Consider the following 15031-nt stretch of genomic DNA (forward strand, 5'->3'; position numbering starts at 1 on the left):
AACACCAAGGGTATCTATCACGTAGAGTGACATAATCAAATCCTTAAGTACACCACACAGGGTCTGGGGAGATGGCTGAGAGCACCAGTTCTGTGAGTGTGAGGATCTGAGTCTCTAGTACCCACAGAGAAAGCCAGGCATGCTTCTTACAGCCTCAGCACTAGCAGATGAAGACAGGCAGATCCTGAGAGCCTCATTGGCCAGCCAGTCAGTTTACCCAAGACTGAGTATTTGTATTGACAACAATAGAGGAAAACACTCGTGATCCTACTCTGGCCACTGTATGTACAAGTACAGGCAAATGCACAACATATTACATGCGTGTGCACACACACAAATTACAATAAATAAATAAATAATAGCGCATACTGTGTGTGCCTAAGTATGCATCCCTTTCTTACCATTCAGTGAGGTGGGAATTACCAAAAATGCTTTAAAGCTCTCATTTGCCTGGGGCACTCCAACACCAGGTAGTCAGCACCCCTGTTTAAACAGAAGATACACTAGAGGAGTGAGCTGGCTTCCTCGGAAGCATAAGTACTGATTCCTAGTGGACTATAAGGAGGATCAAGTTGAAATGCAAATGAACCAAGGAAGCTGCTGGTTGGTCACCTGGGGTCACTCAGTAAGTGGATGTCAGTAGAGGAATGGAAGAGACCATTTCCGGAGCTTCTGTGATGCTATCCAGACTTTGGCAGTGCAGGAGAGCTAACTTTCCATTACAAAGAGTCGAGGAAGAAGGCTCACTACAGTGTGTTTTGCATGTTCTTTGGAGGTGTGCTGGTGTCTTTTGGTAGTCATATTTGCTGGGTGCTGGAACTCTCAGGGTCTGTGTGACTATGTCCCCATTATGTGCCAATAAGTGCCTGGGAGCAGACAGTCCTCAGTCTTTGCCTTGTCTATGGATTTGGGCCATGTATCCCTGTTCAGGGGCCGGAATGGCAACCGGGACATGCCTGTCATCAGTGGAACCCATTCATACTTGCTCCTGTGGGTGACCTAGATGCTCTCTGCTTCCTGCTGATTGAGAGTGACAAAGAGGGACATTACAACTCAGGTATTCCTTTTCCTCACTAACAGCACCTCTCCACTTCTGCCTCGCCTTCCTGTTGTATCCGGCACCCACACAGCGCCTTCTCAAACCCTGTGGGATGTGACTGGGGTTTGAAGAAATGAGGAAGGGAGGAGCCACTCAGTCAGCCACTGAAGGAAAAGATCCTAGTTCCTGATGGGTGGCCCTCTAATTCCTATGGATCAGTAGCAGGCACTTATGAGGAAGAAGCTCAATGTTAATGGCGGTTTTACCCCTTAAGCACCAGTTCCAACTGCCACTGAGTTTCTCTGACCACCATGTGACTTTCTGGACAGTTAATGATCTGGTTAGATCCTCTTAGAGATCTAGTAACAAGTGTCTTCCTTAATTTTATCAAAGAGATACAAGGCCTTGAATACTCCTGAATATTAAAGCCCAAATGCCAAATTACTAGGTTAAAAAAATGCAAATATCAGTATACACACAAATATTTATTTATTTTTTTCCAAATGATGAACCAATGTCATTTTATTGGGGTTTCTAATGGGATTTAGGTAACCACACAAATATTTTAAAAATACATTTCCCTCCTCCGATTTCTATCTTATAAAACAGACAATGGAACCATGGCTCAGAGATGTGACTGAATGGTCAGGAAGTTAGGATATTGAGGAGAAATGTAATACTAGAATTTTTCATTGCTTGGAATCAGGGACAATTCTGGCTCAGATACAACTCAACTTCAGTTTCCATGTCCACAAAACATGGATAATAACACCTATACTATAAGACGGCTGTAATAACTAGAAATTACTTGTATAAAAATATGTAATAGTTCCTGATCTGTTCAGTAGGTCTTGGCAGTAGAGAGATTATGATAAGACATTGTCTTGTAAAATCCTTAACAGTGTGTTTATGTATACATTCAGCTTAGCTCACTGATAATATAGTAAGCACTGTGATAGCCCATGTTGAAAAACTTGGGTGTTGACAAGGATGTATGTGGGGTTAAGTAAAATATAGAAAAATGAAAATGCTATTATCTTAAATGTCAGATACCGAACTCACACTACAAAGTTATTGTTAAAACCCTCACAGCCCAGATGATCATATTGGAAAGGATTACATTTCTTAATAAAAGCTACAGTTCTGAAACACCTGTCAAAGAAAACCTCCACTTGATAAAACTAGTTCCAAGCAGGGCTTCAGTTTCCTGAGGAATGAACTCAGGGTTAGTAGCGTTCTTGAGACTGGCTTTAAGGACCACATCTGCTGGCTCTCCTACAGTCAGCCTCGCAGGACACCAGTGGAGAAGCAGATAAGGAACAGCACAACCTGAAAGTCATTACAGAAGGGAGAACAACATGATAGAAATGTTAATTATTATTATAATTTCTCAAAGTTGCTTTGTTTAAGGGAGCACTAAAAAGGAATAAACGGCAGGGGTAAAATAAGTTTGTCTCAGTATCTTACAAGCTGCAGACGGTCTCTGAGTAAAGTAATGACTCATTCATTTACTGATTTAATAAACATTTGTTCAGTGTCAGTTCTGTGCTGGGCTGAGCGCAGCGGTGAATAAAACAGATATAGTGTCCTACATCAAAGAATTTACAGTTAAGTAGGTCAGAGATGTCCAGCGCAATCCCACCGCAAAGGTGAGTTGGAAAATCAATGCAAACAAGAAACAGGCTACAGAGTATGTTTATACTGCTAGGGAGCCCTGAGATGGGATCAAACACCTCTGAATCTCAGAAGCTCCACTATATGTAATAAGTCCAGATTTGAGGAACGTCTAGCTGCTTATCAAGTAGAAAAGATGGGAGTGTGGGGCTCACAGAGTACATCTGCAAAACAACGTGCCATGAAAAAGCGCATGATCTTGAAAAAATGGTACCAGTAAATTCTGCACAGCTGGCAGGCACATGCATGGTGGAAAACTACAGAAGAGATGACGTCTTTTAACTGTAGTGAGGCAGCGGGAAGCGGCAAACAGCCGTGGTAACAGCTGAGACTTCATCCTTTGCACAAGTTGTTATGACAAGAGGGTTCCATGTTTGAAGCTCCAGCCCTTGGAAGGCAGAGACAGGGGCATGAATTCTAGGTTAGCCTGGGCTATCTGGACACTGCCAGAAGGGGAGGGACAGACACAACTAGAAAAGTTAAGCCTGTCCAGTCAATGGGCTGAGCAAAGAGCAGTCATGCAATAACCAGCCCACTCTACTCAAGCGCAGAAAATTGCAGCTTTCGGCCAGGGCACGCCTTTAATCCCAGCACTCGGGAGGCAGAGGCAGGCGGATCTCTGTGAGTTCGAGACCAGCCTGGTCTACAAGAGCTAGTTCCAGGACAGGCTCCAAAACCACAGAGAAACCTGTCTCGAAAAACCAAAAAAAAAAAGAAAAAAAAAAAAAGAAAGAAAATTTCAGCTCTCCACTCAGGTTAGCCAGGACATGGGAAACAAGACTTCTACTTATAGAACCCCACGCCCCGAGGTGGCATCTGAAAACTTCAGATCTGAATCGATTTTTATCTCTTTCCAATGGTAATGAGTACTCCGTCTCAAACACCATACCATTGGAGATTCTGCGGGAACAGTTAGAAGACCCACTCCTTTCCATGACTGTCAACAGAGGCCACCCATCCTAACAGTGATGAGGTACACTTGGTCCCACAAGGGTGACAGGGAGGACCAAGTAGGAAACCTAAACTTTTACTTCTTGGCACCTAGCAAAGCAGATTAAAAAAAAAAAAAACCTAACACAACCCCAGAACATACTGTCACTTTCCTAGATAATGTAAACTCTGAGTTGGCAAGATGGCTTAGCAGGTAAGATGCTGCCAGGCCTGACAAACCGGAGTCAGTCCCTGGAGCCCACATGATGGAAGGAAAGAGCTGACTTCCAAAAGTTGTCGTCTGAGCTGCACATGTGCACTGCAGCACAGAAATGCAAACAGACAGTCATTTTTTAACTTTAAAATACACTTGCCATGTATGTAAGTTTCATTCTTGGACACGTATACTGATTAAGCAAATGTTTCCATCTACACAAAAAACAGTATGTAAACGTCCACAGCAGCTCATCTGAACAGCAAAATATTACAAATGTCCTTCAATAAGTAAATGGTTACAGGACAGGCGGTAGTTTAAGTGTGGCAGTGACCTAAAATCCCTGATTTGATACCTACCTTATCAGAAGTTCTTATTCTTAGGCCCTTATCATTTTTCTAAGTACTTTTACTAAATCTTTGCACCCACATCCTAGTAATGAACTGAAACAAGTTCTTCCCAGTTTATAACATCTGGGCTCAAGCTATAGAAAGATGGGTAAGCATCTATAAAATATGTCAGGGGCTTCCAAGTCTTATCAAATCCTTACATTACGCAGAATGAGGGGTTTGTAGTAAGGTCCTTTGCCACTGACTGTAAAAAGGCAAGGAAGCTTCTTTTGCAGTGGTTACTGACAACTGCAGACTCACAGCTCAGAATGAGAGACATAGAAGGCTTCTGTGACAACCTCCTCCTACCACATCTCCTCCCCCTCAGCCAAAGAAACAGTCTAGACAGGAAATCATCGATGAGAACTCTTAAAAATTGTGATATGGCCAGGGTGGTGGTGGTGCACGCCTTTAATCCCAGCACTCGGAAAAGCAGAGGCAGGCGGATCTCTGTGAGCTCGAGGCCAGCCTGGTCTACAAGAGCTAGTTCTGGGATAGGCTCCAAAGCTATAGAGAAACCTTGTCTCGAAAAACCAAATAAATAAAAAAAATGTGATAGGGATGCTGAGGTGTAGCTCTTTATAGTTGACGGCTTCTTCAGGGACGGGGTGGGGAAGGACTCAGTTTTCTTTAAGGGGCTGGACACTGGATGTTTGATCATGCTCCAGAGAGTATATGGGCAACACAAACTGAACTTTTTTTTCCTTTCCCCATTTTTCTCTCTTTCTTTCTTTTCTTTGAGGGAGGATACAGGGACAGGGAAGTAAACCTGGGAAGATGGGGACATAAATGTGACCAGGGTGTATTATATTGGTTAAGAGTATACTGCTTTTTCAGAGAGGCAAGGTTTGATTCCCAGCACCCAAATGGGTTCACAACCACCTGGACCTCCAGTTTCAGGGGATCCAAGGCTCTTGTCTAGATTCTGGGAGTACTATGCATGAATGTGGTACAGATATACATAAAGGCAAAACCACATACACATAAAATAAAAATAAATCTTTTAGCATTGATACATTTTATTGTATTTTTATTAAATTTTTAATTTATTTTACATATCAGCTTTCCATCCCTTCTATCCTATTCTTCCTCCTGGCTCCCATCTACCCCAACATTTATTTATTTATTTATTAACATAAATCTTAAAAAACATTTACAAACAATTATCACGGAGGGTAGAATGGCTATGTGCTTAGTTACAAGTAGCTATACTGTGTTGGGAAGTTTCTAACTACAGATCAGGCAAGTTTTCACAGAGCACTTTGCCTCAAAGGAAGTGTTTAAGGCTGAAAAATTCAAAGGGCATTTCACTCAAACAAAGACCAGTTAATCCTAAGGGACACTCCTGCCAACTGGCAAATGCTATTAGAGCACTCCCTAGAGTTCCAAGGAGAGGCTATCACCCCCATGAGGTTTACGAAGGGGCAATACCCACCTTAAACTCATGTTAGCAAGATTTTCTAGTCCCATCTACAAAGATAAGGGCTCCTGGCAAACACAGACACATAAAAGAGTCTCACAGTCTATTTCCTGCAAAGCAAATATACAGAACTACACCACCTACTATGCAAGAGCCTGAACAAATTCCCTACCCTTGTTGCCTCGGTGGGTCAGTATACAGAAATGCAAGTCCAAATATAGAGTGCTTCTGGAGCCTAACTAATTGATGAGCTATTCATCTATATATTTCCATTTTGCTAATGGTGAAGAGGAAGAGGTAGTAGATAAGGCTTTAAAAAAGACAAACAGAAGATACATATTTACTGAGCATCAGCTGTCCTTAATCAACGGATTTTCCAGGTTGAGCCACACGTAAATCTACAAAGGCACTATAAACAACTGTTGTCGGGAACTCCTAACTAGCTAAACTGCTCATTCCTGTTGTGTTAGTTAAGCTCCATCCCACTCTCCTTCCGACTCTTTCTGCTCTTGCTCTCACTGTTAGTCCCTCTCAGTTCTGCTCCTTGATGTCTCTGTAATCCTCTCCTTGTCTCCACTGTCTGGTCCCACTCTATCTACTGTTCATGATGAGGATAATGAGCTACAGCTGTATGGAAAGACTACCTGACCCCAGTCCCTAAAAGTCAGAGTTGTAGCACTGTCTTTTTTCTTTCACCTTAAAACTTTTTAGGTTTATGTGAATAAATGATTTGCTGGCATGTATGCATGTGCATCATGTATGTTCATGGTGCCCATAAAAGTAAAAAGGGGACATTGGAGCCTGGAGTTACAGAAGGTTGAGCCACCATGTGCAGCCAGAGCTCTACACAACCGAGCCATCTCTCCAGGCCCCCTCACCCATTTTAAAAGCTAGCTGCCTTTTCTTCCAGCAAAAGACATTTTTAAAAAATATATATACAATACAAGGTTCTAATGTATGACAGAAAAAGATGCTCTTATACCTTTATGGCAAAATGTTTTAAATTCCTTAGATAAAATACTGTGCCCACCTGGAACACAGGGTAGGCTTGGCCTCCTTCAGCTAAACCATAATTCAATCTTAGCAATTCAATAAGGCGGGTGGGTCTCAGTAGATGTGGGGACCTACATCGCTGAACCAGGAAGGATTTACAAACAGGCGTCAACTCACCCTCAGATTGAGCAAGAAAGAGCAGGTTGATTTGCAATTTAATTGGCACACCCACTAATTTGGCAAACTCTCTTCCCTTGATCTTCCACCTTCAGAAAACCTGGTTTTTGTGCTAAGTAGGTTCAGTATAGGATGGAGCAATGAATAAAGCTACCAAATACTATATCATCATAACCTGGGGATATAGAAAATGTCTTCATTTAGGCAGTAACATAAAAACCATACGTGATGTACTTGTGTTCCTATGCTCCTTCAGCTCAGTTCCAGTTAAACTATTCAGAAACAGCAAGGGACCAACGTGCTTGTGATGTAGGGAAGGCCTTGCCTCTTGAACTATTAAGGAACAACACCTAAAATGGTTGTGTACAGATATTCACATATGTATATGATGGTATACTGGGGATAGTAATTCTGCTGTTAACATAAAATATTCATGTACTTACTGTGTGCTAGGCAGCAGGCTAGTGACTGGATATATATGTATGCTCTCGCTGAATTCTCAGAATTCTATGAAGTTCTGTTTTTCCCATCTAAAGCTCAAGATAGCTTCAGTAACTGACTCAAGGTCACTCAGTGGACCTATGGTAGGACCAAGATTTGAAACATGATCACAAACTTAACAGTTATCCCACAGGAGTAGAAACTCTGAAGATAAAGCAAGAAAGAGCTTAAAAATATCAAAGGACAATTCTGACATGGAAGGAGAAAAATCCTTGAGCACCAATCTACAGAAAATTGAAACATGCCATATACCATAAGGAAGCTGAGATCTCAAACCTGGGTCACTTTACAGGAAAACTGATTCTATTTCTAAAGCAAGCTAATGGCTTACATTTTAAAAACAGGGAGGTGTTTCTAGACTAAAATCATTTGGAAATTTACATGTCCTTTTGACACCAAAGGACAAATTCTCATTGTCTAGAGATTTTATTCAGAGCGAAGATAGTAAATAATTTTTGAATTGAATAGCATGAATATTTGTTCCCTTAACTACCATTTTGTCCTTCTCATCATTTCTACCCTAACATTCTCTACGGCTTTTCATCTTTGATTTCTCAACTTTTATTGCCTGGAAATTCACAGATACGGTCTGTAAAACTAGGCGATGAGCTGTCTCTCTTGATTACTTATTGTGTGAGCTATTTTAGGGAACATCCATATTGACCCAGTCACCAGCATGAACCTAATTTCTATTTAGTCTGTAACCTCTGGGCTCTGGTCACCATCTGTAAATGCCTGTGTCAGAAGTTCCAAAACTGTGGGACAGCACTTTCTCCTTCACACCTCCTCAGATGGGAGAAGGGGGAAAGATACAGTTATATTAACTATTTCAGGCTTAAGACTTCTGCTATAAATTAAAAAAAAAAAAAAGAAAAACCCAACTCAAACACGAAATCTAGTGAAGAGAGTAATGTTTCTCACAAGCCTGCCACTGGGAACCAGTACTATCAAGCTTTTGATATTCATTTTCTTGAATTTTTTTGTTCTATTTTGTTAAATTGAGATGAATCTCAAGACATAATTTCATTTCACTCATATCTCCCTCAGCATCCGTGCCCACACGGATATTTTCTTTTTCACTGCTGGCTTCCTTGGGGATTGTGGTGCTGAGGACTGAAGCCAGGGCCTTGGGCACGCCTAGGTAGTGCTTCAGCACTGAGCTACACCTCAGGACCTATCACTGCCTCTCGCAAAATGAGTAACTAAGACTCTACAACTTCTTGAACACTTCTAACTTACCTTTTTCAGAGTTTCTCCTCTCAGCATCCAAATGAGGTTTACACGTTTTTGGTGCTCATCTTTATAATCCTTTAAATCCAGGTTGTAAGGCACTAGTTTGCTTTTCCTGCAGAATGACCTAAGTTCTAGGTATCTGCTTCCTCATGGTGCAGCTTGCTCCTATTTACTGTGAGTACTCAAAGCTTTTCTACGCAGTATCAGCATCCAGATCAGAAGATGACAAGTGACCATTATCTCACAAGTGTTTTTTGTCTGAGAAACCAGAAAATACCTAAAATCAGGCACAAAGTGATCGTGACATGTAGAAGATGAACTAGAAGACACAGTTTGCTTCTAAAAATGGAATATAAATAAGCAAATACAGAAAAGTCACACCTGCTCTCTTCTTTTTACTAGCTTAAGTGGTTAAAAACAGAAGCAGTTTCTAGTCTCTGCTTACAGTGGGTGGTCAATAAAGCTGCTGACTACCCTATTCCTGCCCACCATAAAAGGTCTAAGAAGGTGAGGGTGAGGTCTGGATAATTAAGTAATAACTGCAACAATACAAGGGAAAGAACAGAGACATTTCTCAAACTTAAGCATCTGGAACAAGCTTACTCAGGTTGGACTGGCTAGGAAAATGTGTCACACATATTTCTGATGGTTGTTCTCACAAGCAGACAGGTACAGACATCCTCTGTTAGCACACAATCCCAAACTTGCCTCTACCACAGAGTTCCAGCTCTTGGTATGGTTGTCAGCACATAATGAAGGCTGTCTCTTGGTAGAGCTGAAGCTGAGTTTCGTGGCTTGTGCTCCTCTGGCTGAATCCATGCCTTTACTCTAAGGGCCTCTGTTCTGCCTTCCTAGTCCACTTGACATGATCAGTGGGCAGTGCAGAAACCTTGCTGCACCCTTATCTCTGACAAGTCAAATCTACCAGTAGTCTATACTCAGCAAGAAGAGCAAATGAACTTGAAAATTTGAGGTAGGCCCAAAGGAAAAAATAACACATGCATACTGTATTAGAGCTATGCTGGGAATCATGTTGTATACTCCATTTATTTATCAAAAATGACTGTCCAGAGAGATTATTTGCCTTAAATTACAGCAGCAACAAGGGAATGGGAAACAAGGCAAAATGTGAGCTCTAGTGTCTTTTCTGAGGAAACAGTACACTAGGTAAAACTATTAATCATGAAGAACTCCCATTAATAAATTCCAACTGTCTTTGTTCTAGCTAGACTGTCTATAGATAGAGGACAGGGAAAGCCACTATGACCACATTCAACTATGGGAACCCAACATACTAACTACTGGGCAAGGGCATCATGTCATCCTTAAGGGTCCAGAGGGGAGGCAGCTTTGCTATGCAGGCCCAGAATCCAGATGCTTGAAGGACCTGAGCTGTGTTTAAATGTTTACTTAAAACACTTATACTTCAGTACTAGCTCCATTTATGCACAGCTGAATGTAATTATCCTGTGTTGAGCATTCCACTGAAAACAATGAAACAGAACACGGAAACAAATGGGACAAGTTGTTCAGTTATTTAATAAATATTGACAGAAAGCCCATTAAGTATCAGGCACAGCTATAACATTGGAGATATATAATAGAGTTTAACAAATACACACAGCTGGGCAGTGGTAGCCCACGCCTTTAATCCCAGAACTCAAAAGGCAGAGGCAGGCGGATCTCTGTGAGTTTGAGGCCAGTCTGGTCTACAGATCAAGTTCCAAGATAGCTAGGACTGTTACACAGAGAAACCCTGTCTCAAAACAACAAACCAAACCAAAACCAAAAACAAACCACAAACAATAAAACAAAAAACAAAGTTCCTTTAAGAAGTATATAATCCAGTGGGGGGAAAAATGAACAGTGTGTGATACAGCTCTTAAGTACCATGAAAGAAACGTTTAAAAAGGGAATATGGAGCCTTGGTGTAGGTGTGAGTGGAAGGGTAGTTTAAACAGTTCATCAGGGAGGCCTCATGATAAACGGCATTTGAACAAAGGTGAAGGTGGAAAGCCAAATATTATCATAGGAAGAAGGCATAGGACAGCAGATGAAAAGGCCTTGAAACCAAAGTATTCTTGACCGCCCAAGGAAGCACAGGTCGGTGCAGCTGAGCAGAGTAAACACAGGTGAAAGAGTCAAGAGAAGTCTTACATATAACCGGGATCACATTCTGTAGGGCTTTACATGACACTCTAAGGACTCCAAGTCTTTTCTGTGTAAAATCAGTCGACAAGGGAGTGGCATGAGTGACCTTTTTAATTTTGAATGGCCTGCTCTGTCTCCTGTGTTAAGAACAATGTGTGAGTTGCACACGTACAGAAGCAAGAAAACCAAGGAGGCTACTGCAGTAACTCTGGTGAAACACAATGACTTGGACCAGTGTTACTGTAATGGGGCAAGTATTGTAAAACAGTTGTATTCCGAGTATATTGTAAGGGAAAACTAATGAAGACCACACACAGCTTGCATAAGAAAGAGTGGAGAGTAACTCCATAGTGTTTGGTGAAAATAAGTTAGACGGAGATGGCATTTACTGAGATGAATAAGCATACAGTAAGAAACATTTATTGTTAATTTGTTTACAATGGATTGGCGAGTGTGAGTGTGTGTGCACGTGCTTTTTAGGAGGTGGAGGGAAGACAGGCTTTAGGTGTGCTACCTTTAATGCTAAAGTATAGTAGTATACACTGTAAACCTAGCACTCAAGAGGTGGAGGTAGGAGGATCAGAAATTCAAGGTCATTCTTGGCTAGAGAGTGTTTAAGGCCAGCATGGATTACAGAACACTCATCTCCAACAACACAAAACAAAACAAAACTGGAAAACCACTTAGAAAAGTTAACAACTAATCCATAAGAAAGATAGTTTGGAACACATCAAGGAGTGGAATAAGGAGAAAGACAGATAAACTCTGAAGGTATACACGTGGCATCATTGCTAGTGGAGTGATAAAGGATGAGAGAAATAGAGAAGAGTCAACGATTTCTACAAGGTTTGGGGGCAGAACTGTCATTAACTGATAGTGGGGACAGTAAAAAAAGAGTGAATCTGTGGGAAACCAAGAATATAGAAATGTCACTGATGCAGCCAAACTTAGAAATCTGAGGTTTAGAGATGAGGTCAGGAGCCAGAGAAATAAATTTCAAAATTGTCCATATAAAGATGACATTTAAAGTCACAGGAGAAAGTTCAAAGGAGCAAGGGGGAGGAAAGATGGAAAAAAAGGCAAGGACTGATCGTGAGATGCCCCAATGTAAGCATGGGAGGAGATGGAGATAAAAATGAAAGACATTAAGAAGTTGAAAAGGCACTTTAAAAAATGATGGATCACTTATATTAAATTGTTGATAATTAGGACGAAGTTTGAAAATGATGATGAATTTTGCAAATTGGAACCCACTGGTGACTCTGAAAAGAATTTCTTTTCAGAGACAGCCTTCCTAGGTAGCTCTGTCTCAGCCTCCCTAATGTTTGGATAACAAGCATGTATCACCACAGCCAATTTGAAGATTTTCACTAAAATAGCAAAGGCAAATTGCTAACGTGTAAGCAAGACAGCATGAGAAGCAGCAGTAAGCTCAGGGAACTCAATATTTTGTTTTAAATGGAAGCAAACAAGTTTAGTAGCAACTGAGAGGGCATGTCAGGTAAGTCGAGGTGGTTTTTAGTTGGCTGGTTCTTTGTTTTTCGAGACAGGGTTAATTTGTGTAGTCCTGGCTGTCTTGGAACGAGCTCTGTAGACCAGGTTGGCCTTGAACTCATAGAGATCGTCTCTTAAAGGTGTGTGCCACCACCATCCAGCAAGTTGGTTGGTTTTCAATATGGAACAAATTATAGCAGGTTTGTGTACTTATAGCAATATTTTACTTGTTAGAATTTTTTTGTTTTGTTTTTTAAGACAGGGTTTCTCTGTGTGGTCCTGTATGTCCTAGAACTCATTCTGCAGGCCAGGTTGGCCTTAAACTCTTGAGATCCACCTGCCTTTGCCTCCCGAGTACTGGGATTAATGGTGGGAGCCACCTAAAGAGAAGTATGGAGGCAATGTCTTTAAGGCAAAAGCATGGGAAAAGATGGGAAAACGGACAGCCCCATCATAGCAGCAGGATTACATAGATACAATGTAGAAACCTGTCAAGTTCCCTTTGGTCTAATTTTTCAGGCAAACAGAAAGCCTTGTCAAATAATAATGATGAGAAAATACAGAAATATGAAGAGGATTATTCAAGCAGCATTCATTCTCTTATTTTAAAAAAATTATTTTTATTTTTATGTACGTGAGTGTTTCATCTGCATGCATGTCTGTGCACCATATGCATGCAGTGCCTGAGCCTGAAGAGGGCGTCAGATCACTGGTCCTGGAGTTGCAGATGATTGTGAGCTGCCATGTGGGTGCTGGGAATTTCACCCAGCTCTGCTGGAAAAGCAGTCAGTGTTCTTAATCACTGAGCCATCTCTTTAGTCCCCTGTGTTCACTTAGTTTTTTTTCCAATTTAAATGCCCGCCATCTACCCTACCTATTTATCCATTTACTTACTCACTCACTCATTTTGTACTATTATTAAACTCCTAGCCGTAAATATGCTAAGCAAACACTGAGGTACATTTCCCAACCATAGCCTACTTTAAATTCTGGGCCCAAGTTTAGTCATTTTCCACACTGCAAAACCCTATTCCTGCCCCACAAACCAAAATCTATCTCTTTATGATCTGTTAGTTATCTCAGTCTCTTCTTTCTTAAAGGTCTCTGTTTATCTAGAAACGTGATTAAAATTTACCCTGTTAACTTAAAAAACTTGTCTTAGTTAGGGTTTCTATTGCTGTGATTAAACACTATGACCAAAACCAAGTTCAGAAGGAAAGGGTTTATTTATTTATATTGAAGCTAATGCTTCCATAACACAGTTTATCATCAAAGGAAGTCAGGACAGGAACTCAAGCAGGGCAGGAAGCTGGAGACAGGAGCTAATACAGAGACCATGGAGGGGTACTACTTACTGGATTGTTCCTCATGGCTTGCTCAGTCTGCTTTCTAGTAGAAGGCAGGACTACCAGCCCAGGGGTGGCCCCATCCACAATGGTCTAGGCCCTCCCCATCAACCACCAATTAAGGAAATGCCCCAAAGACTTGTCTACACTCAGATCTTAAGAGGATATTTTCTCAACTAAGGGTCCCTTCTCTCTGGTGACTCCAGCTTATGTCAAGCTGATACAAAACTAGCCAGGACAACAGTCTCACAAAATTTGGAACAAAAAAAACAACCTCAGATTTCAGATTTCCCTCTAAAACAAATGTATCACTTCAAACAGAATTCACGACACTGCCTATTGTGACAGGTTAGAGACTTAGGCTTCTCCTTTGACACATGCTACTTCTCTGAGTTCTGTAGCTCCACAAAGATACAGCCATTGGCCACCGTTAACATATGATCAAATTTCAATGCAAGCGGTGGTTTGAATGAGAATGCCCCCCCCCCCATAGGTTCATAGATTTGAATGCTTGGTCACAGGGAGCAGGCATTATTAGGAGGTGTGGCTTTGTTGGAGTAAGTGTGACCTTACTGGAGCAAGTGTGTCACTGGGGTTGGGCTTTGGGGTTTCAAATGCTACATCCAAGCCCAGTGGCTCTCTCTTCCTGCTACCTGAAGATCCGGATGTAGAACTCTCAGCTACCACCCCAGCATCATGTCTACCTGTGTGCCACCAAGTTCCCAGCTAAGACAATAATGGATTAAACCTCTGAAACTAGAAGCCTGCCCCAATGAAACGTTTTCTGTTAGAAGAGTTGCTGTGGACAGCCATAAATATCATAAAATATCTCGGGGTAACTAACCAAACAAGTAAAAGACTTGTATGACAAGAACTTTAAATCTTTGAAGAAAGAAACTGAAGAAGACAAAAGGAAGTGGAAAGGTCTACCACGCTCTTGGGTAGGCAGAATTAACATAGTAAAAATGGCAGTCTTAACAAAAGTAATCTACAGATTCAATGCAATGCTCATCAAAATCCCAGCAAAATTCTTTTAAAGACCTCAAAAGAACTGTACTCAACTTCATTTGGAAAGCAAAAAACTCAGGATATCCCCATCAAAATTCTTCACAGATCTGGAGAAGACAATAATCAACTTTATATGGAAAAACAAAAAACCCAGGATAGCCAAAACAATCTTCTACAATAAAGGATTGTCTGGAAGCATTACCATCCCTGACTTCAAACTCTATTACAGAGCTACAGTATTGAAAACAGCTTGGTATTGGCATAAAAACAGAGAAGTTGACCAATGGAATCGAATAGAAGACCCTGAATTTAACCCACAAACCTATGAACACCTGATTCTAAAAGTATACAATGGAAAAAAGAGAGCATCTTCAACAAATTGTGCTGGCAAAACTGGATGTCAATCTGTAGAAGAATGAAAATAGATCCATATCTATCACCATGCACAAAACTCAAGTCCAA

Source organism: Chionomys nivalis, chromosome 4, assembly GCF_950005125.1.
Source record: "Chionomys nivalis chromosome 4, mChiNiv1.1, whole genome shotgun sequence".
Taxonomy (NCBI): Eukaryota; Metazoa; Chordata; class Mammalia; order Rodentia; family Cricetidae; genus Chionomys; species Chionomys nivalis.